General features: G+C 41.0%; 2 pseudogenes; both read right to left on the bottom strand.

Moving 5' to 3' along the window:
* Positions 1-1,012: 1,012 nt before the first annotated feature.
* LOC123832841 lies at positions 1,013-2,298 on the bottom strand (annotated as a pseudogene).
* A 4,114-nt stretch (positions 2,299-6,412) lies between these two features.
* LOC123832705 overlaps positions 6,413-12,960 on the bottom strand; it is a 96,769-nt pseudogene continuing 90,221 nt past the window's right edge.

The following is a 12,960-nucleotide window of genomic DNA, read 5'->3' as shown; positions in this document are numbered from 1 at the left end:
CTTAATTTCCTAACTTCTTAAATACAAAAGCATGAAAGCATTAAGATCAATTCCACTGTAACTGCATTTGAAGCAAAGTGGATGAATTGAATAATGGATTAGAAGTGAAGGAATGAGGAGATATAATTTCTGAGTTTTTCTCCACTTTCTCACTGACTTTCCTCTCCAATGTCCGCCAACTCTCCTAAATTTAAACTTGACCAATCAATCCATTCATCCATCCACTAATCAATTATTGAATGCTACTGAGAGCCAGGGATAGAATGAATTATAAGACAGGAAGACTTATGTAAAGTGTTCATATATGATGGGTGAGAGTTCTATTGACATAGAGGTGTGAATAAAATGCTGAGGCAACGTGGACGGTGGAATCATTACCTTGGGGTGGGGTTGGGGAACCAGATCATTGAAAGCTTCTCCTGGGAAGATACGTTTGAACCGGGTATTGAAGAATGAACAGCATTTGGCTCAGCAGAAATGGGAGGGAGGTGGCATTTGCGAGAGAGAGAATGAGCTAAGCCAAAATGAGTGTGGGGAAAAAACAGTCTTATTTCTAGAATGGTGAAAAGCTGACCATGGCTAGAGTCAAGGGGTATGAAAGGAGGGGGGCTGTGACTTGTCAGAAAATTAGGCTGCAGAAGTGATTGGGCTAGTCTAAAAAGAACTGTGAATGTGAAGCCAAGGAATCTAGATTGTAATCTCCCAACAACCTCAATTTCAGAGCAGAGAAATGACATTATCAGGTGTGTGTTCTGGACTCTCTAGGAGAGGAAGATGGCAAGAGGACTCTGCAGGAGGCTGCTGAAGCCATCAGAAAACAGGGAGGATGTGGACTAATGTAAGAGGCATTTTGTCAGGAGAATTTGCAGTGTACAGTGGCCAATGGCACACTTAAGAATGAATGACAGGGAGACTTGAGGGTAAATGCCTCTTGGTTTTCCTTTAAAAAATATTTCAATGAACTTTTTATTGGTCTTCTGCCTTGCCATGGGATGCCCCACTTCTACTGCCTTTAATGCCTCAAACCTTGGGTGTCATTGACATCAGACACCACTCTGCCATCCACAATCTTGTAAATTGTGGTATTTTGGATGATTTGTAAGGAGGAGCTCTTGTCCAGGGCATCAACAAGATTGAAGTCCTCTCCTTTTTCCAGTAGGCTGCAGTAGGTGGCCATCTGAGCCTCCAGCTTGACCTTGATGTTCAGCAGGGCCTCATATTCTTGGGCCTAGCGCTGCCTCTTTGCCCAGGTCTGGGCCAGCTCTGACATCAGGTGCAGCAGGATCCCACTGAGTTGTTCCACCTGCATGGCATAGCATGTCTGCCCCTCTCTCAGGCTGTTCTCCAAACTGGCCTTCAGATTCCTCATTGAGTCCAGGTCAATCTCCAATGACTGGACTGTACATCTCAGCTCCGTGAGTATCATCTCAGCAGTGCTTATCTCAGTGGTCTGCGAGGTGACCACTGTGGTGCTCTGTTCAATCTGATGGGCCCAGTACTTGTCCAGCTCCTCTCAGTTCTTCTGAGCCAGCTTGTCATACTGGGTCAAGATGTCTACCATGATTTTGCCTAGGTCCTGAGATTTGGGGGCATCCAACCCCACAGTCAACACAGAATTGGCAGTCTGATTTTGTAGACCATTTACTTCCTCATCATGGTTCTTCTTCATGGAGAACAGCTCCTCCCTGACAGCCTCGATCTCTGTCTCCAGCTGCATCTGAGTGATATTGGTGTCATCAACGACCTTTCAGAGCCCACTGATGTCATTCTCCACAGACTGGCACATGGCTAGCTCCGTTTCATACTTGATTCTGAAGTCATCAGCAGCAAGATGAGCATTGTCAATCTGCAGAATGATGCAGGCATTGTCCACAGAATTTGCAAAGATCTGAACCCTCAGGTTTTTGATGGTGAAATAATACACCCGGTCTCTAACCTAGGATCCCTTCTCTAAGTGTGCCTGGATTTTGATCGCCAGTTTCACATTATCATCCTTCAGGCTTCTCACCTTCTCCAGGTAGGAGGCCAGATGGTCGTTAGGGATTGCATAGTCTCCTTCTCACCCTGAATGCCCCCTATGCACACCAGGCCCCTGGCCATCCCTGCAGCTAGGCCTCCAGATCCCCAGCTTCCCCACACGCTGGTGGGGTGGGACATGAAGATCTGGAAGCCCAAGCCCCTGCTACCTGCATAGACACTGGCTGCGCTGCTGGCAGGCTGGACCAGGTAGCTGGGTGACTGCACAGAGTTCAGGGTCTAGTAGCTTGTGGAGAAGCTGGAGCATGTGCTGAAGTTCATGTTGTTCAGGGAGGAAGGTGAGAAGCCAAGATTCAGGTTGAAGCTGCCTTGGTTTTCCAATTTGAAAAACTAACTAAGATGGAGATGGCAGGCAGAATAAGTTTGAATTATCTTTTTAGTCCCACTGGGTTTGGAGTTTTCATGAAACATTGAGGAGGAGAGTTATAGCAGGCAACTGGACCTCAAGGCAAGAAGTTTGAGAGTCAAAGGTGTACTGTCATAGAATGATCAAGTTGGCTTTATCATAGTACATGAAATGATGAGAGAATAATATGGCAGTCTTCTTATCTGAATAACATTTATGAACAATTTTGCACTTGGAATAGCTCTTGAGCAAACACATTCATACAGGCCAATTTTTAAGTATCTCAGTGCAAGAGATAAAATTCTGACATATTCTTTCAGTGAGGTTAGGGATTTAAGATATAGGGATTCTCATCAGCCCTCATGTATTCTAGAATTTAATGTGGTGTAATAATGTTCATCAGTGAAAATGAAAATATCAGACATGTGGCATATATTGCTGTAGACTTTCTAAGCAATGACCATAGGAACAGAAAACTAAGAAGGTTGGCTATAGGAGATTCTCAGGAGTCAGTGCTGAGCCATTTTTCAAAGAGTTGCTATTTTAAGGTCAGCTCTGATTTAAATATTTCTGGTACTAAATAAACAGGGGAACTTGGGTAAACCTGAGTCAACCTCACACCCTCAACTGATTTCATCAATAAATACATATTCTAACGTGGACATCAAAAGTGAAATCTATTTGAGGAAGAAGTGATTTGGTTTGACCTTCAAGCAGTGGGGGAAAAAAAACCACTTGCCATTTCAGGAGGACTTCCTCAGAGGAAGCTCTGCCTCAGACAGTAGAAACCCACTGGCATTTCCCAGGCTCCTGAAATGTCAGAAGTGTTGGCTACAACATTTGTATTCATGAAGACTACACATTTGAGCATCATTGGTGGACAACTTTGTTAGTTCCAGTTAGTTCAAAGCTCTTACTAAGTTCATTCTTTCCTAAACTCTAATGGTCCAAGGTGAGTAGTCAGTGTCATATATTATAAGGAAGCTCCTGGAAACTCCCTTCTCCAAGGCTATAAGATGTGGGCAGAGAGAATGAGGAACACATGTTTCATGAATTCTAATCCAGTCCCCAGACATGGGATGGTCATATTTGTCTGTTCCAGAGTCAGACAGTTTTCAAACTGAGACAAGATTTGGTGTTTTTTTGTGACTTTCAGAGAATTAGACAACATCAATAAACTTTTCGCTCTAGTGTCACCTAACATGAATGATTTTAAAAATATTTTATTGTTGTCCAATTACTGTTGTCTGCATTTACCCTCCACCACTCCCTGCCACCCCAGCCAAACCCACTTCCCTCCCTTGCTTCCATCCCCTCGCCCTTGGTTTTGTCTATGTGTCCTTTATACTTGTTCCTGAAAATGCTTCCCCCCATTATTCCCTTCGACCTCTGCTCTGGTTACTGTCAGATTGTTCTTAACTTCAATGTTTCTGGTTATATTTAGCTTGCTTTTTTCTTTTGTTGATTAAATTTCTGTTAAAGGTGAGATCATATGGTGTTTGTCCCTCACCACCTGGCTTATTTCACTTAGCATAATGCTCTCCAGTTCCATCCATGCTGTGTCAAAGGGCAGGAGCTCCTTCTTTCTCTCTGCTGTGTAGTATTCCATTGTGTAAATATACCATAGATTTTTGATCCATTCATTTACTGATGGGCACTTAGGTTGCTTCCAGCACTTGGCTATTGTAAATTGTGCTGCTATGAACATTGGGGTGCATAGGTTCTTTGGGATTGGCGTTTCAGGGCTCTTAGGATATAATCCCAGCAGTGGAATTGCTGGGTCAAAAGGCAGTTCCATTTTTAGTTTTCTGAGAAGATTCTACACTGATTTCCACAGTGGATGCACCAGCCTGCATTCCCACCAACAGTTCACTAGGGTTCCCTTTTCTCCACATCCTCTCCAACACTTGTTTGATGAATTGTTTATGATGGCCATTCTGGCTGGTGTGAAGTGGTATCTCATTGTGGTTTTAATTTCCATCTCTCTGATGGCTAGTGATGCTGAGCATCCTTTCATATGTCTCTGAGCCCTCTATATGTCCTCCTTGGAGAAGTGTCTGTTCAAGTCTTTTGTCCATTTTTAATTGGGTTGTTTGTCTTCCTGGAGTGGAGTTGTTTGAGTTCTTTATATATTTTGGAAATCAAACCCTTGTCCGAGGTATCATTGGCAAATATGTTTTCCCATACAGTTGGTTCTCTTTGCATTTTAATGCTGTTTTCTTTAGCCATAGCGTGAATGATTTTTAAATACACCATAGATTACAAAGTGGATAGGGTTACAATCACACACTTTAAATTTTTCTTCTTTATTTTTTCCCTTTTTATTGTTATTCATTTACAGTTGTCCCCATTTTCCCACCATTTCTCTCCCCTGCCCTACCCACCCCCACCTCCCACATTCAATCCTCCCTCTGTTGTCTTGGTCCATGGGTCTTTTATACATGTTCTGATCATATAACTTCCACTAATATAAATTTTTCTTCTTTATATTAGTGGAAGTTGTGTCCACAAAAATAAAATATATAATAGTAAACTCTCTTCAGGAGCCACTAGATTGGCAAACACAATCCTGAGTGGAGATAGTGTTGTCACCCATTCCAGAATAATTAGAAGTTATTTGAAGAGGTGAAAGTTGATCTTCAGATTGCTTAGAAATTCTTGGTAAGAGGATTCCATCCAGAAATCCAGGGATTTCTGGCTTTTGGGAAGAGAGTTCTTAAAAATGATGGTGGATAGATATCTGTAGGCCACACCTATATGTGTCCAGTGCAAGTTTTCCACAATGATCTCTTTGTGGATGAACAACCTCACATGCCAGTCGTATTTACCCATATATGCTCCACCTAAAATACCTTCCCTGGCAATTCTGTCTCCCAACTTCTTCCAGAAGCATCTCTGATTTTAACTCATCTCCCAAACCTTGCATCCTCCCCTGAACACATCCCCCAAAGCATTCTCTTTCCTCAGACTTCTTTTGGCATATTCTGTATGTCATGGTAACCTGAAAATTAAACAGGGTGTGTGTGCATCCTTTCTTGTTTAATGTTTTCTTTTACTATTATTTTAGCTGTGTTATTATTTATCTTTTGGCCAGCCTTAATCTAAACTCCTTGTACTGTTTTCAGCTGTAAGGATAAGAACTGTGTCCTATCCATCTTTGCATTTTCCTACAGGTCTTGCACATAACTGAAATTCAGTAGAATAAAAGAAGAAAGTGCTATTTAAAATCAGACCTTTTAAAGAGTGAAAGATGCCAATTGAAATGGAGTGTCTGACAAAAATCTTCAGTCAATAAGTTTTTCAAATTCTTTTAGTTGTTGATTCTCAAATACTTATGCTAATGACAACCAGGAAAAGCATAGGTATTGGAAATGTACCAAACCCAAGACTAATTCTAGCCAAGTAGTTTTTTCACCGAACTTTCTGCAAGAACATCTAACAACAGGCTCAGGTACCATTGATGCCTCTCAGTCTCTCAATTATCCATTGAGGGAGTCAGTCTCATTCTTTCTTTGGTTTAAACATTAGTGGGATGTTCAAAGGATGGTGACCTGAAGGTACAGAAAAGAGGGAGGAAGGTGGAGAAGGAAAGAGAAAAAAATGATCTGAAAATGAAATTAATTAATTAATTAATGATATAGGGCTTGGATTTAGAAAATTAGAAGAGATCAACTGAGGTCATTTTCAATGAAATACTTAAGTAATTTTTTTCACTTTGAACTTTGTTGTAGTGGACCTCAAAATTCTGTGGCAGATATTTGGTCAAATTGTTTCCATTAAAAAGTGCTGATTTGAAACACTAACTTAAAAGCTGTCACACACACACACACACACACACACATCGTGCACAAAAAAACATTCTCCTTTCCTTCTGAATGTTTTATGATGCAAACCTTCATATTTTTCAATTTTGTAATCATTAACCAGTCTTTTGATTAAACTTAAATGGCCAGTTCACAGAAACAGTTCTGAGACTGTTCTTCCATCACTGATTAAACTGAGATGGCAGCTGTTGGGGATAATGTTCATTTAGCCTTGAGCTTTCTGGGCAGACTTGGTAACTTTACCAGCTTCAGCTGCTTTCTTGTCCACCGCTTTGATAACACCAACAGCAACTGCCTGCCTCATGTCACGAACAGCAAAACAGCCCAGAGGAAGATAACCAGAGGAACTCTCAACATGCATGGACTTGCCAGGAACCATATCAATGATGACGGTATCACCAGATTTAAAACTTTGGGCCTTCTTCCAGATTTTCCCCAGAATGACAGCCTTCTCCTTTAGCTCAGCAAATTTTCAATATGAGCTATGTGACAATCAAGCACAGGTGCATATTCAGCACTGGTTTCGCCTGAATGGTTCCAGATAATCACCTGAGCTGTGAAGCCAGTTGCTTCCACTGGTGGGTCACCATTGCTGTCACCAGCCACATTGCCATGACAACCATTTTTAGATAGACAAATTCTTTACATGGAAGACCACATTGTCCCCAGGAAGAGCTTCACTCAAACCACTATGGAGCATTTCAACAGCCTTTACTTCAGTTGTAACACCGACTGGAGCAGAGGTGACCACCATGCAGGGTTTGAGAACACTAATTTCCAGTCAGCCCAGGGACAGTACCAATACCACCAATTTTGTAGACATCCTGGAGGGGCAGACATAGAATTTCTCAGTTGGATGAGTTGGTGGCAGGATGCAATCCAGAGCTTCAAGCAGTGTGGTTACACCAGCATTGCCATCTTTATAGGTGACTTTCTATCCTTTGAACCTAGAGATGTTAGCACATGGCTAAAGCACCTTGTCAACATTCCAACCAGAAATTGGCACAAATGCTACTGTTTCAGGGTTGTAGCCAACTTTCTTATTGTACATGCTGACTTCTTTAACAATTTTCTCATATCTCTTCTGGCTGTAGGGCAGCTCAGTGGAATCCATTTTGTTAACACCAACAATTAGTTGTTTCACATCCAGTGTGTAAGCCAGAAGTGCATGCTCATAGGTCTGTCCATTCTTGGAGACACCTGCTTCAAACTCACCAACACCAGCAGCGACAATCAGGACAGAACAGTCAGCCTGAGATATGCCTGTCATCATGTTTTTGATGAAGTCTCTGTGTCCTGGGGCACCAATGATGGTCACATGATACTTGGCAGGTCTCAAATTTCTACAAGGAGACACCACACTCACATGAAGCTTTCAGTTTATTGAAGACCCAGGTGTACTTGAAGGAGCCACCTTCTCAAACTTTCCAATGGTTCTTTTGTCAATCCCACCGCATTTGTAGATTAGATGACCAGTGGTGATAGACTTGGTGAAATCTACAAATGCAGTGACAGCATTTAATTTTTTCCTTTCCTATTTTGGCTTAGATTTAGTGGTGGTTTTCATGAAACCTATGTTCTGGTGGCAAACCATTGTGAAAAAAAGGATACTTAAGCAATTCTATTCTTATAAAGAACAGCTGCTTTTTCCATGGAAGGAAGTGGGGAGAGAGAGAAGGAAAAAAGGAAAGGAGAAGAAGAGAGAATGAAAAGAAGGAAGGAGGGAGGGCAGGAGGGAAGAGAAAGAAGTAGGGAATAAGGGGAAGAGAGAGAGAGCAAGAGAGCAAGCAAAAATAGAAGGGGCAAAGGGGGATCTCCAAACAGACCACTGTTTGCCCCTTTGCTACTCTATTGATGTTCAATATGCTTTAATTGACACAAGAGTCTGGAATGCTCTAAAACCCTGAGTAAGGGAATGGCCTCCCTGAGCAATTTAAACTCCCTTTCTCATTCATACCTCGACCACAAGATTAAACTGGCATCTTGTTCTTTTTTAATTTCATGAGTAAAAAATGCACTGAAAACCCAGAATGAGTGATATTTCCTCCACACTTACTTTATGACAAATAGTATATCCTAAACCAGGTAGCTGACTAAGTCCTTACTCACAGAAACAGAAGTTTTTCATCTGAAGTCAGTCTGTTCCCCTCTGAGCTGGACAGGCTGTCCAATCTGCTCTGGTACACTGGAGCTCCATGAATAAATTAGAAACCTAGCTTCAGGGGAGTAACACACTCAGAGAAAACCCCCAGCATCCTGTACACTTTGATTGTAGCACCACGCTAGGTCATTCAGGAAAGAAAATGCAAACAGTTTGAAAAAAAATCTAAGAATTACTAGTCTATGTGGTCTGACAGTAGAGAGTCTGGGAAGACCCTAATGTCACCTCCCACCACAGGGCTATGGTCTTCTGAGGTAAGTTCTAATCCTTCCTCAAAGGTCAAGTTATTAAGGCCCCCACAATGTTGTTAGTCACATCCTCATGTAAATGCACAACCTGAAGGACGTTTGGAAAGGAGGAGAAAGAAGAGAGCAAGTGGAGCAATGTAGGTTAGGGGGTACATGTAAGATCCCAAACAGATCTTTGGAGAACCGGGTGCCTTTAGGAAAGTTGTTTTACTTCAGTGAGCACCATATGCACATGGCGGCTGATCTAACTCAATGATTTTACCCCCTCCTCCCCTTCCTTCCTTCTTTTTTTCCTATTCTCTTTCTTACCTTCTTTTCTATTCTATAAGTATTTGTTGAGCCCCTACTATGGATTTGTTCTAGACATTAATAATATAACTGTAAACAAAATAGGTGAAGTCACCATCCTATATAGCTTGCATTCTAGTGGGGGAAACAACAAACAAATAGATATATCATACAGATGGTCTTCACTTTGCATTATTATGATATGAATGAATTTTAGCTACCATCATTTAATTAACAAAACAGTCCCCCAATAGCACAGTTCAGATTTCAGTCACCACCATATATTAATTCTGAGTAATTCCATGAAATACAAAGTTTACTACTAGCCCTACAGTTCAAAAATTGCTATGTAAGTGACTTATGCATGTTATGATCAGTGAGCAATCATATCCCTTCTTTTCCAAGTCAGTCAGTGACTGGTCACTACTCATTTGTTCACTTCATACAAGGACAGCAAAGTATGTAGTGTGTTGCCTCCTTGTCTCCCAGTGATAGCTGCTGCAGGCCAAGTAATTTAACTTCTGAAGCACTACTACTGTTGGATAATGTTCCAGGTCACCCTAATTCTCTTGAATGGAAATGTAAAAATTTACTTTTTATTACCAAACACAATTTCATTAGTCCATCCATTGGACCATGAGGTTATTTCAACTTTTAAAGCATATTAGATAGAATTTCATTCAAACAGCTATTGATGCTAAAACTGGAAGGGGGAGAGAGAGAGAGAGAGAGAGAGAGAGAGAGAGAGAGAGAGAGAGAGAGAGAGAGAGAGAGAGAGGTAATTTCATGCAATTTTTAGCTGACTTTAAAAAAATAAGACAAAGGCATGCAATTGAAAATATTCAAGCTCTAGCTGGTGTGGCTCAGTGGATTGAGTGCCACCCTGCAAACCAAAGAGTTGCCAGTTCAATTCCCAATCAGGGGCACATGCCTGGGTTGCAGGCCAGGTCCCCAGTAAGGGACACATGAGAGACAACCACATATTGATGTTTCTGTCCCTCTCTTTCTCCCCCCTTACCCTCTGTCAAAAAATAAATAAATAAAATGTAAAAAAAAGAGAAAATATTCAAGTACCCAACAAGTAGTATGCATGTAGCATGTCAAGAACATTTACTGCACTATGTAAGTAAGTTTCCAGGTTTTTATTTAAAGGTAAATGGAGATACAGAATAAATAGCTGCCTGTGGGAATGTGGACACATTGTTTGCTGTTTGAGGGGCTGTGGATTTGCAGCCAGAGGAACTTAGTGAAGGCAAATTTATGGGAATAAATGAAGAAAGTGATTGTGATCTGTGATGAAAAAGATGACAATGTCACAGAGGAAGCCACACTAGTGAAAAACTTCACACTGAAAGAACTCTTAGATGTTTTTAGTGACATTAAAAACACAAAGGACAAAATGTTGGAGGCTGATCCAAACTTAGAAAGGAGTATGCCTTTCACCAAGAGATATAAATAATGTTCTCTCCATGTCATAAATTTTACAATAAGAAGAAAAAAGCAAACACTGCTTGAACTTTTCTTCATAAGTTTTTCTTAATTGTGGCAAATGATACATAACATAAAATTTATCATTTTAACCATTTTAAATGTACAGTTAAATGTCATTAAGTACATTTACACTGTTCTGCAACCACCACCACCATCCATCTGCAGAATGTTTTCATTATCCCACACTGAGACCCTACCCATTAAACACAAACTCCCCACCCCTACCTCCCCAGGTACTGGAAACCACTATTTTACTTTCAGTTTTTATGAATTTGACTATTCTAGGTAACTAGTGGAATATTTGTCTTTTTGTGGCTGGTTCATTTCTCTTAGCCTGTCTTTAAGATTCATCAATGTTATAGTGTGCATCAGAATTTACTTCCTTTTTAAGGCTGAATAATATTTCATTGTATGTACAGTTTGGAGAAAAAGTAGGCTTACAGTTGTTTTTGTGGAAAATAATACAATAATTACTAAATAATAATACAAGAATAAACTCCATGTTTTACATACTCACAACTGTAAATCTACTTTTTTCCTAACCCATATGTTATATTTTCTTTATTTCATTTGGTTTTATGCTGCTATAAATATTAGTGTGCAAATATCTGTTCAAGTATCTGATTTTAATTCTTTTGGGTATATACCTAGAAGTGCAAGTGAAATAGTTGGCTTATGGAATAATTCCATGTTTAATTTTTTGAGGAACTGCCATAATGTCTTCCACAGTGGGTGCACCATTTTATATCTCACCAGAATGGACAATGGATCCAATTTCTCCACATCCTTGACAATACTTGCTGTTATCTGTTTCCTTTCATAATAGCTATCCTAATGGATTTGAAGTGGTATCCCATTGTGTTTTGGCTTTCATTTCCATAACGACTGGGGTGTTGAGAGTCTTTTCATTTACCTTTTGGCAATCAATATATCTTGTTTTAAAAATGTCCACTCAATTGCTAATTTTTATAAAGAGGTAAACTACTTTAATTCTCAGTACTCCTAATGTTTTAAACTATAGTGTAATAAAGAAGTACTCATTACACAAGGTTTATTTTTTCATTTTCTTATACATTTATAACCATCAATAACAGAGATTTTAATGTTTTGACAAGAAATTTAATAGTCATTAAAGGAGAAATTGTAATTTTTTCCAGTTATTATTAAGAATGTCTTGCATGGCTTCAGCTTGCATGGCCATTTTTATGGTCCTCCACTAGTGTGAAAAATGATGATTTCCCTTAGAGTGTTAGATGAGTGATAAGGGATATGGAAATAATGTAGGAGGAGGGGATAGAGAGTGAGGGAATTTCCAGTTAAGACAGTGGCATGGTAAACACATCTTGCCTCCTTGCACAACCACATCAAAATTACAACTAAATTACAGACCAACAATCACTCAGAACCATCAGAAATAGAGTTAAATGGAAGTCCAACAACTACGGAATTAAAGGAACTGAAGAATCCAAAAGGGTGAGAGATATGGAGACACAGATGTAGAGACACACAGATGCAAAGACATGGAATGGGCAGGTCCCCACTCCAATTCTATGAATAAAAATTCACTAAGGATAACTTGGGAGCAAAAAGTTCCAGTCCCACATCAGGACCCCATCCCAAGGTTCCACTGACAAGAAGATAAGCCCCCCATAACTTGTGGCTACAAAAACCAGCAAGTTTTGAGTCAGTGAGAACTACTGAACTCTCTAACAGTTTCTCTTAAAGGGCCTGTGCCAAACTTACTCAGTTGCCCTTCCTCTGACTTTCAGCACAACTGGGGTAGCAGCCTGAAAGGACCCAGTGGCTTCCAGGGAGAAACTGAAGTCTCTGGTATCAAGGCAAGATCTGGGGGACAGCTTTCTCTGAGAGAGAAAGGCAAGCAGAAGCCATTATGCTTTTTCTTAGCCTTTCTCCCACAGAGCCACAGAACAGGTAAGCGGGAGCCAAATCAGAGATTCCATCTACCTGGCTTGCACTGTTTTCCCTGTCCTGGTGTTTACCTAAGGCTTGGCCCAGCCCAAATTATGGACCCACCCCCTGCCTTCTTACCTCTAGCTAAGTGGCCTCAGGCCCAACACTAGGAGCAGCCAGCTTTGGATCACCTTTGGCTCTGCCTGGGAACCTCTAAGACCAGCACAAGTAGCAGCCATTTGTAGATTGCTTTGTATCTCACACAGGGTGGCCCCAGGCAAAACACAGATGGTGGTTGAACCTGACCTGCAACAACTGGGAAACCCTAGAGCCTGCACACCCAGTAGACAGCTACAGACCATGTCAGAATACCATCATCTTGCCCCTACACAGCTGAACCTCCACAGAGGGTGGAGGTTGGTGGTTAGTGGTCACAGGCAGTCCTTGCAGCTGACTGGCCTGGGTACATCCCTCCCATGATCTGCCAACAGCAACCAAGGCCCAAAACAAATGAGGGTGTACTCAGCCCATCCAGAGGACACACCTTGAGTACCCAGCTCAGGTGATAGGGGAAGCTGTGCCACTGGACCCTACAGGCCATGCTTCCAAGACAAGAAGTCATAGCAGCTCTGCCTAATACACAGAGAAAAACAC

This window comes from Phyllostomus hastatus, unplaced genomic scaffold (genome assembly GCF_019186645.2).
Source record: "Phyllostomus hastatus isolate PE091 unplaced genomic scaffold, TTU_PhHast_1.1 phas_scaffold_200, whole genome shotgun sequence".
NCBI lineage: Eukaryota > Metazoa > Chordata > Mammalia > Chiroptera > Phyllostomidae > Phyllostomus > Phyllostomus hastatus.
Note: the sequence above shows the minus strand (reverse complement) of the source record. Positions and strands in the feature narration are given on the sequence as shown.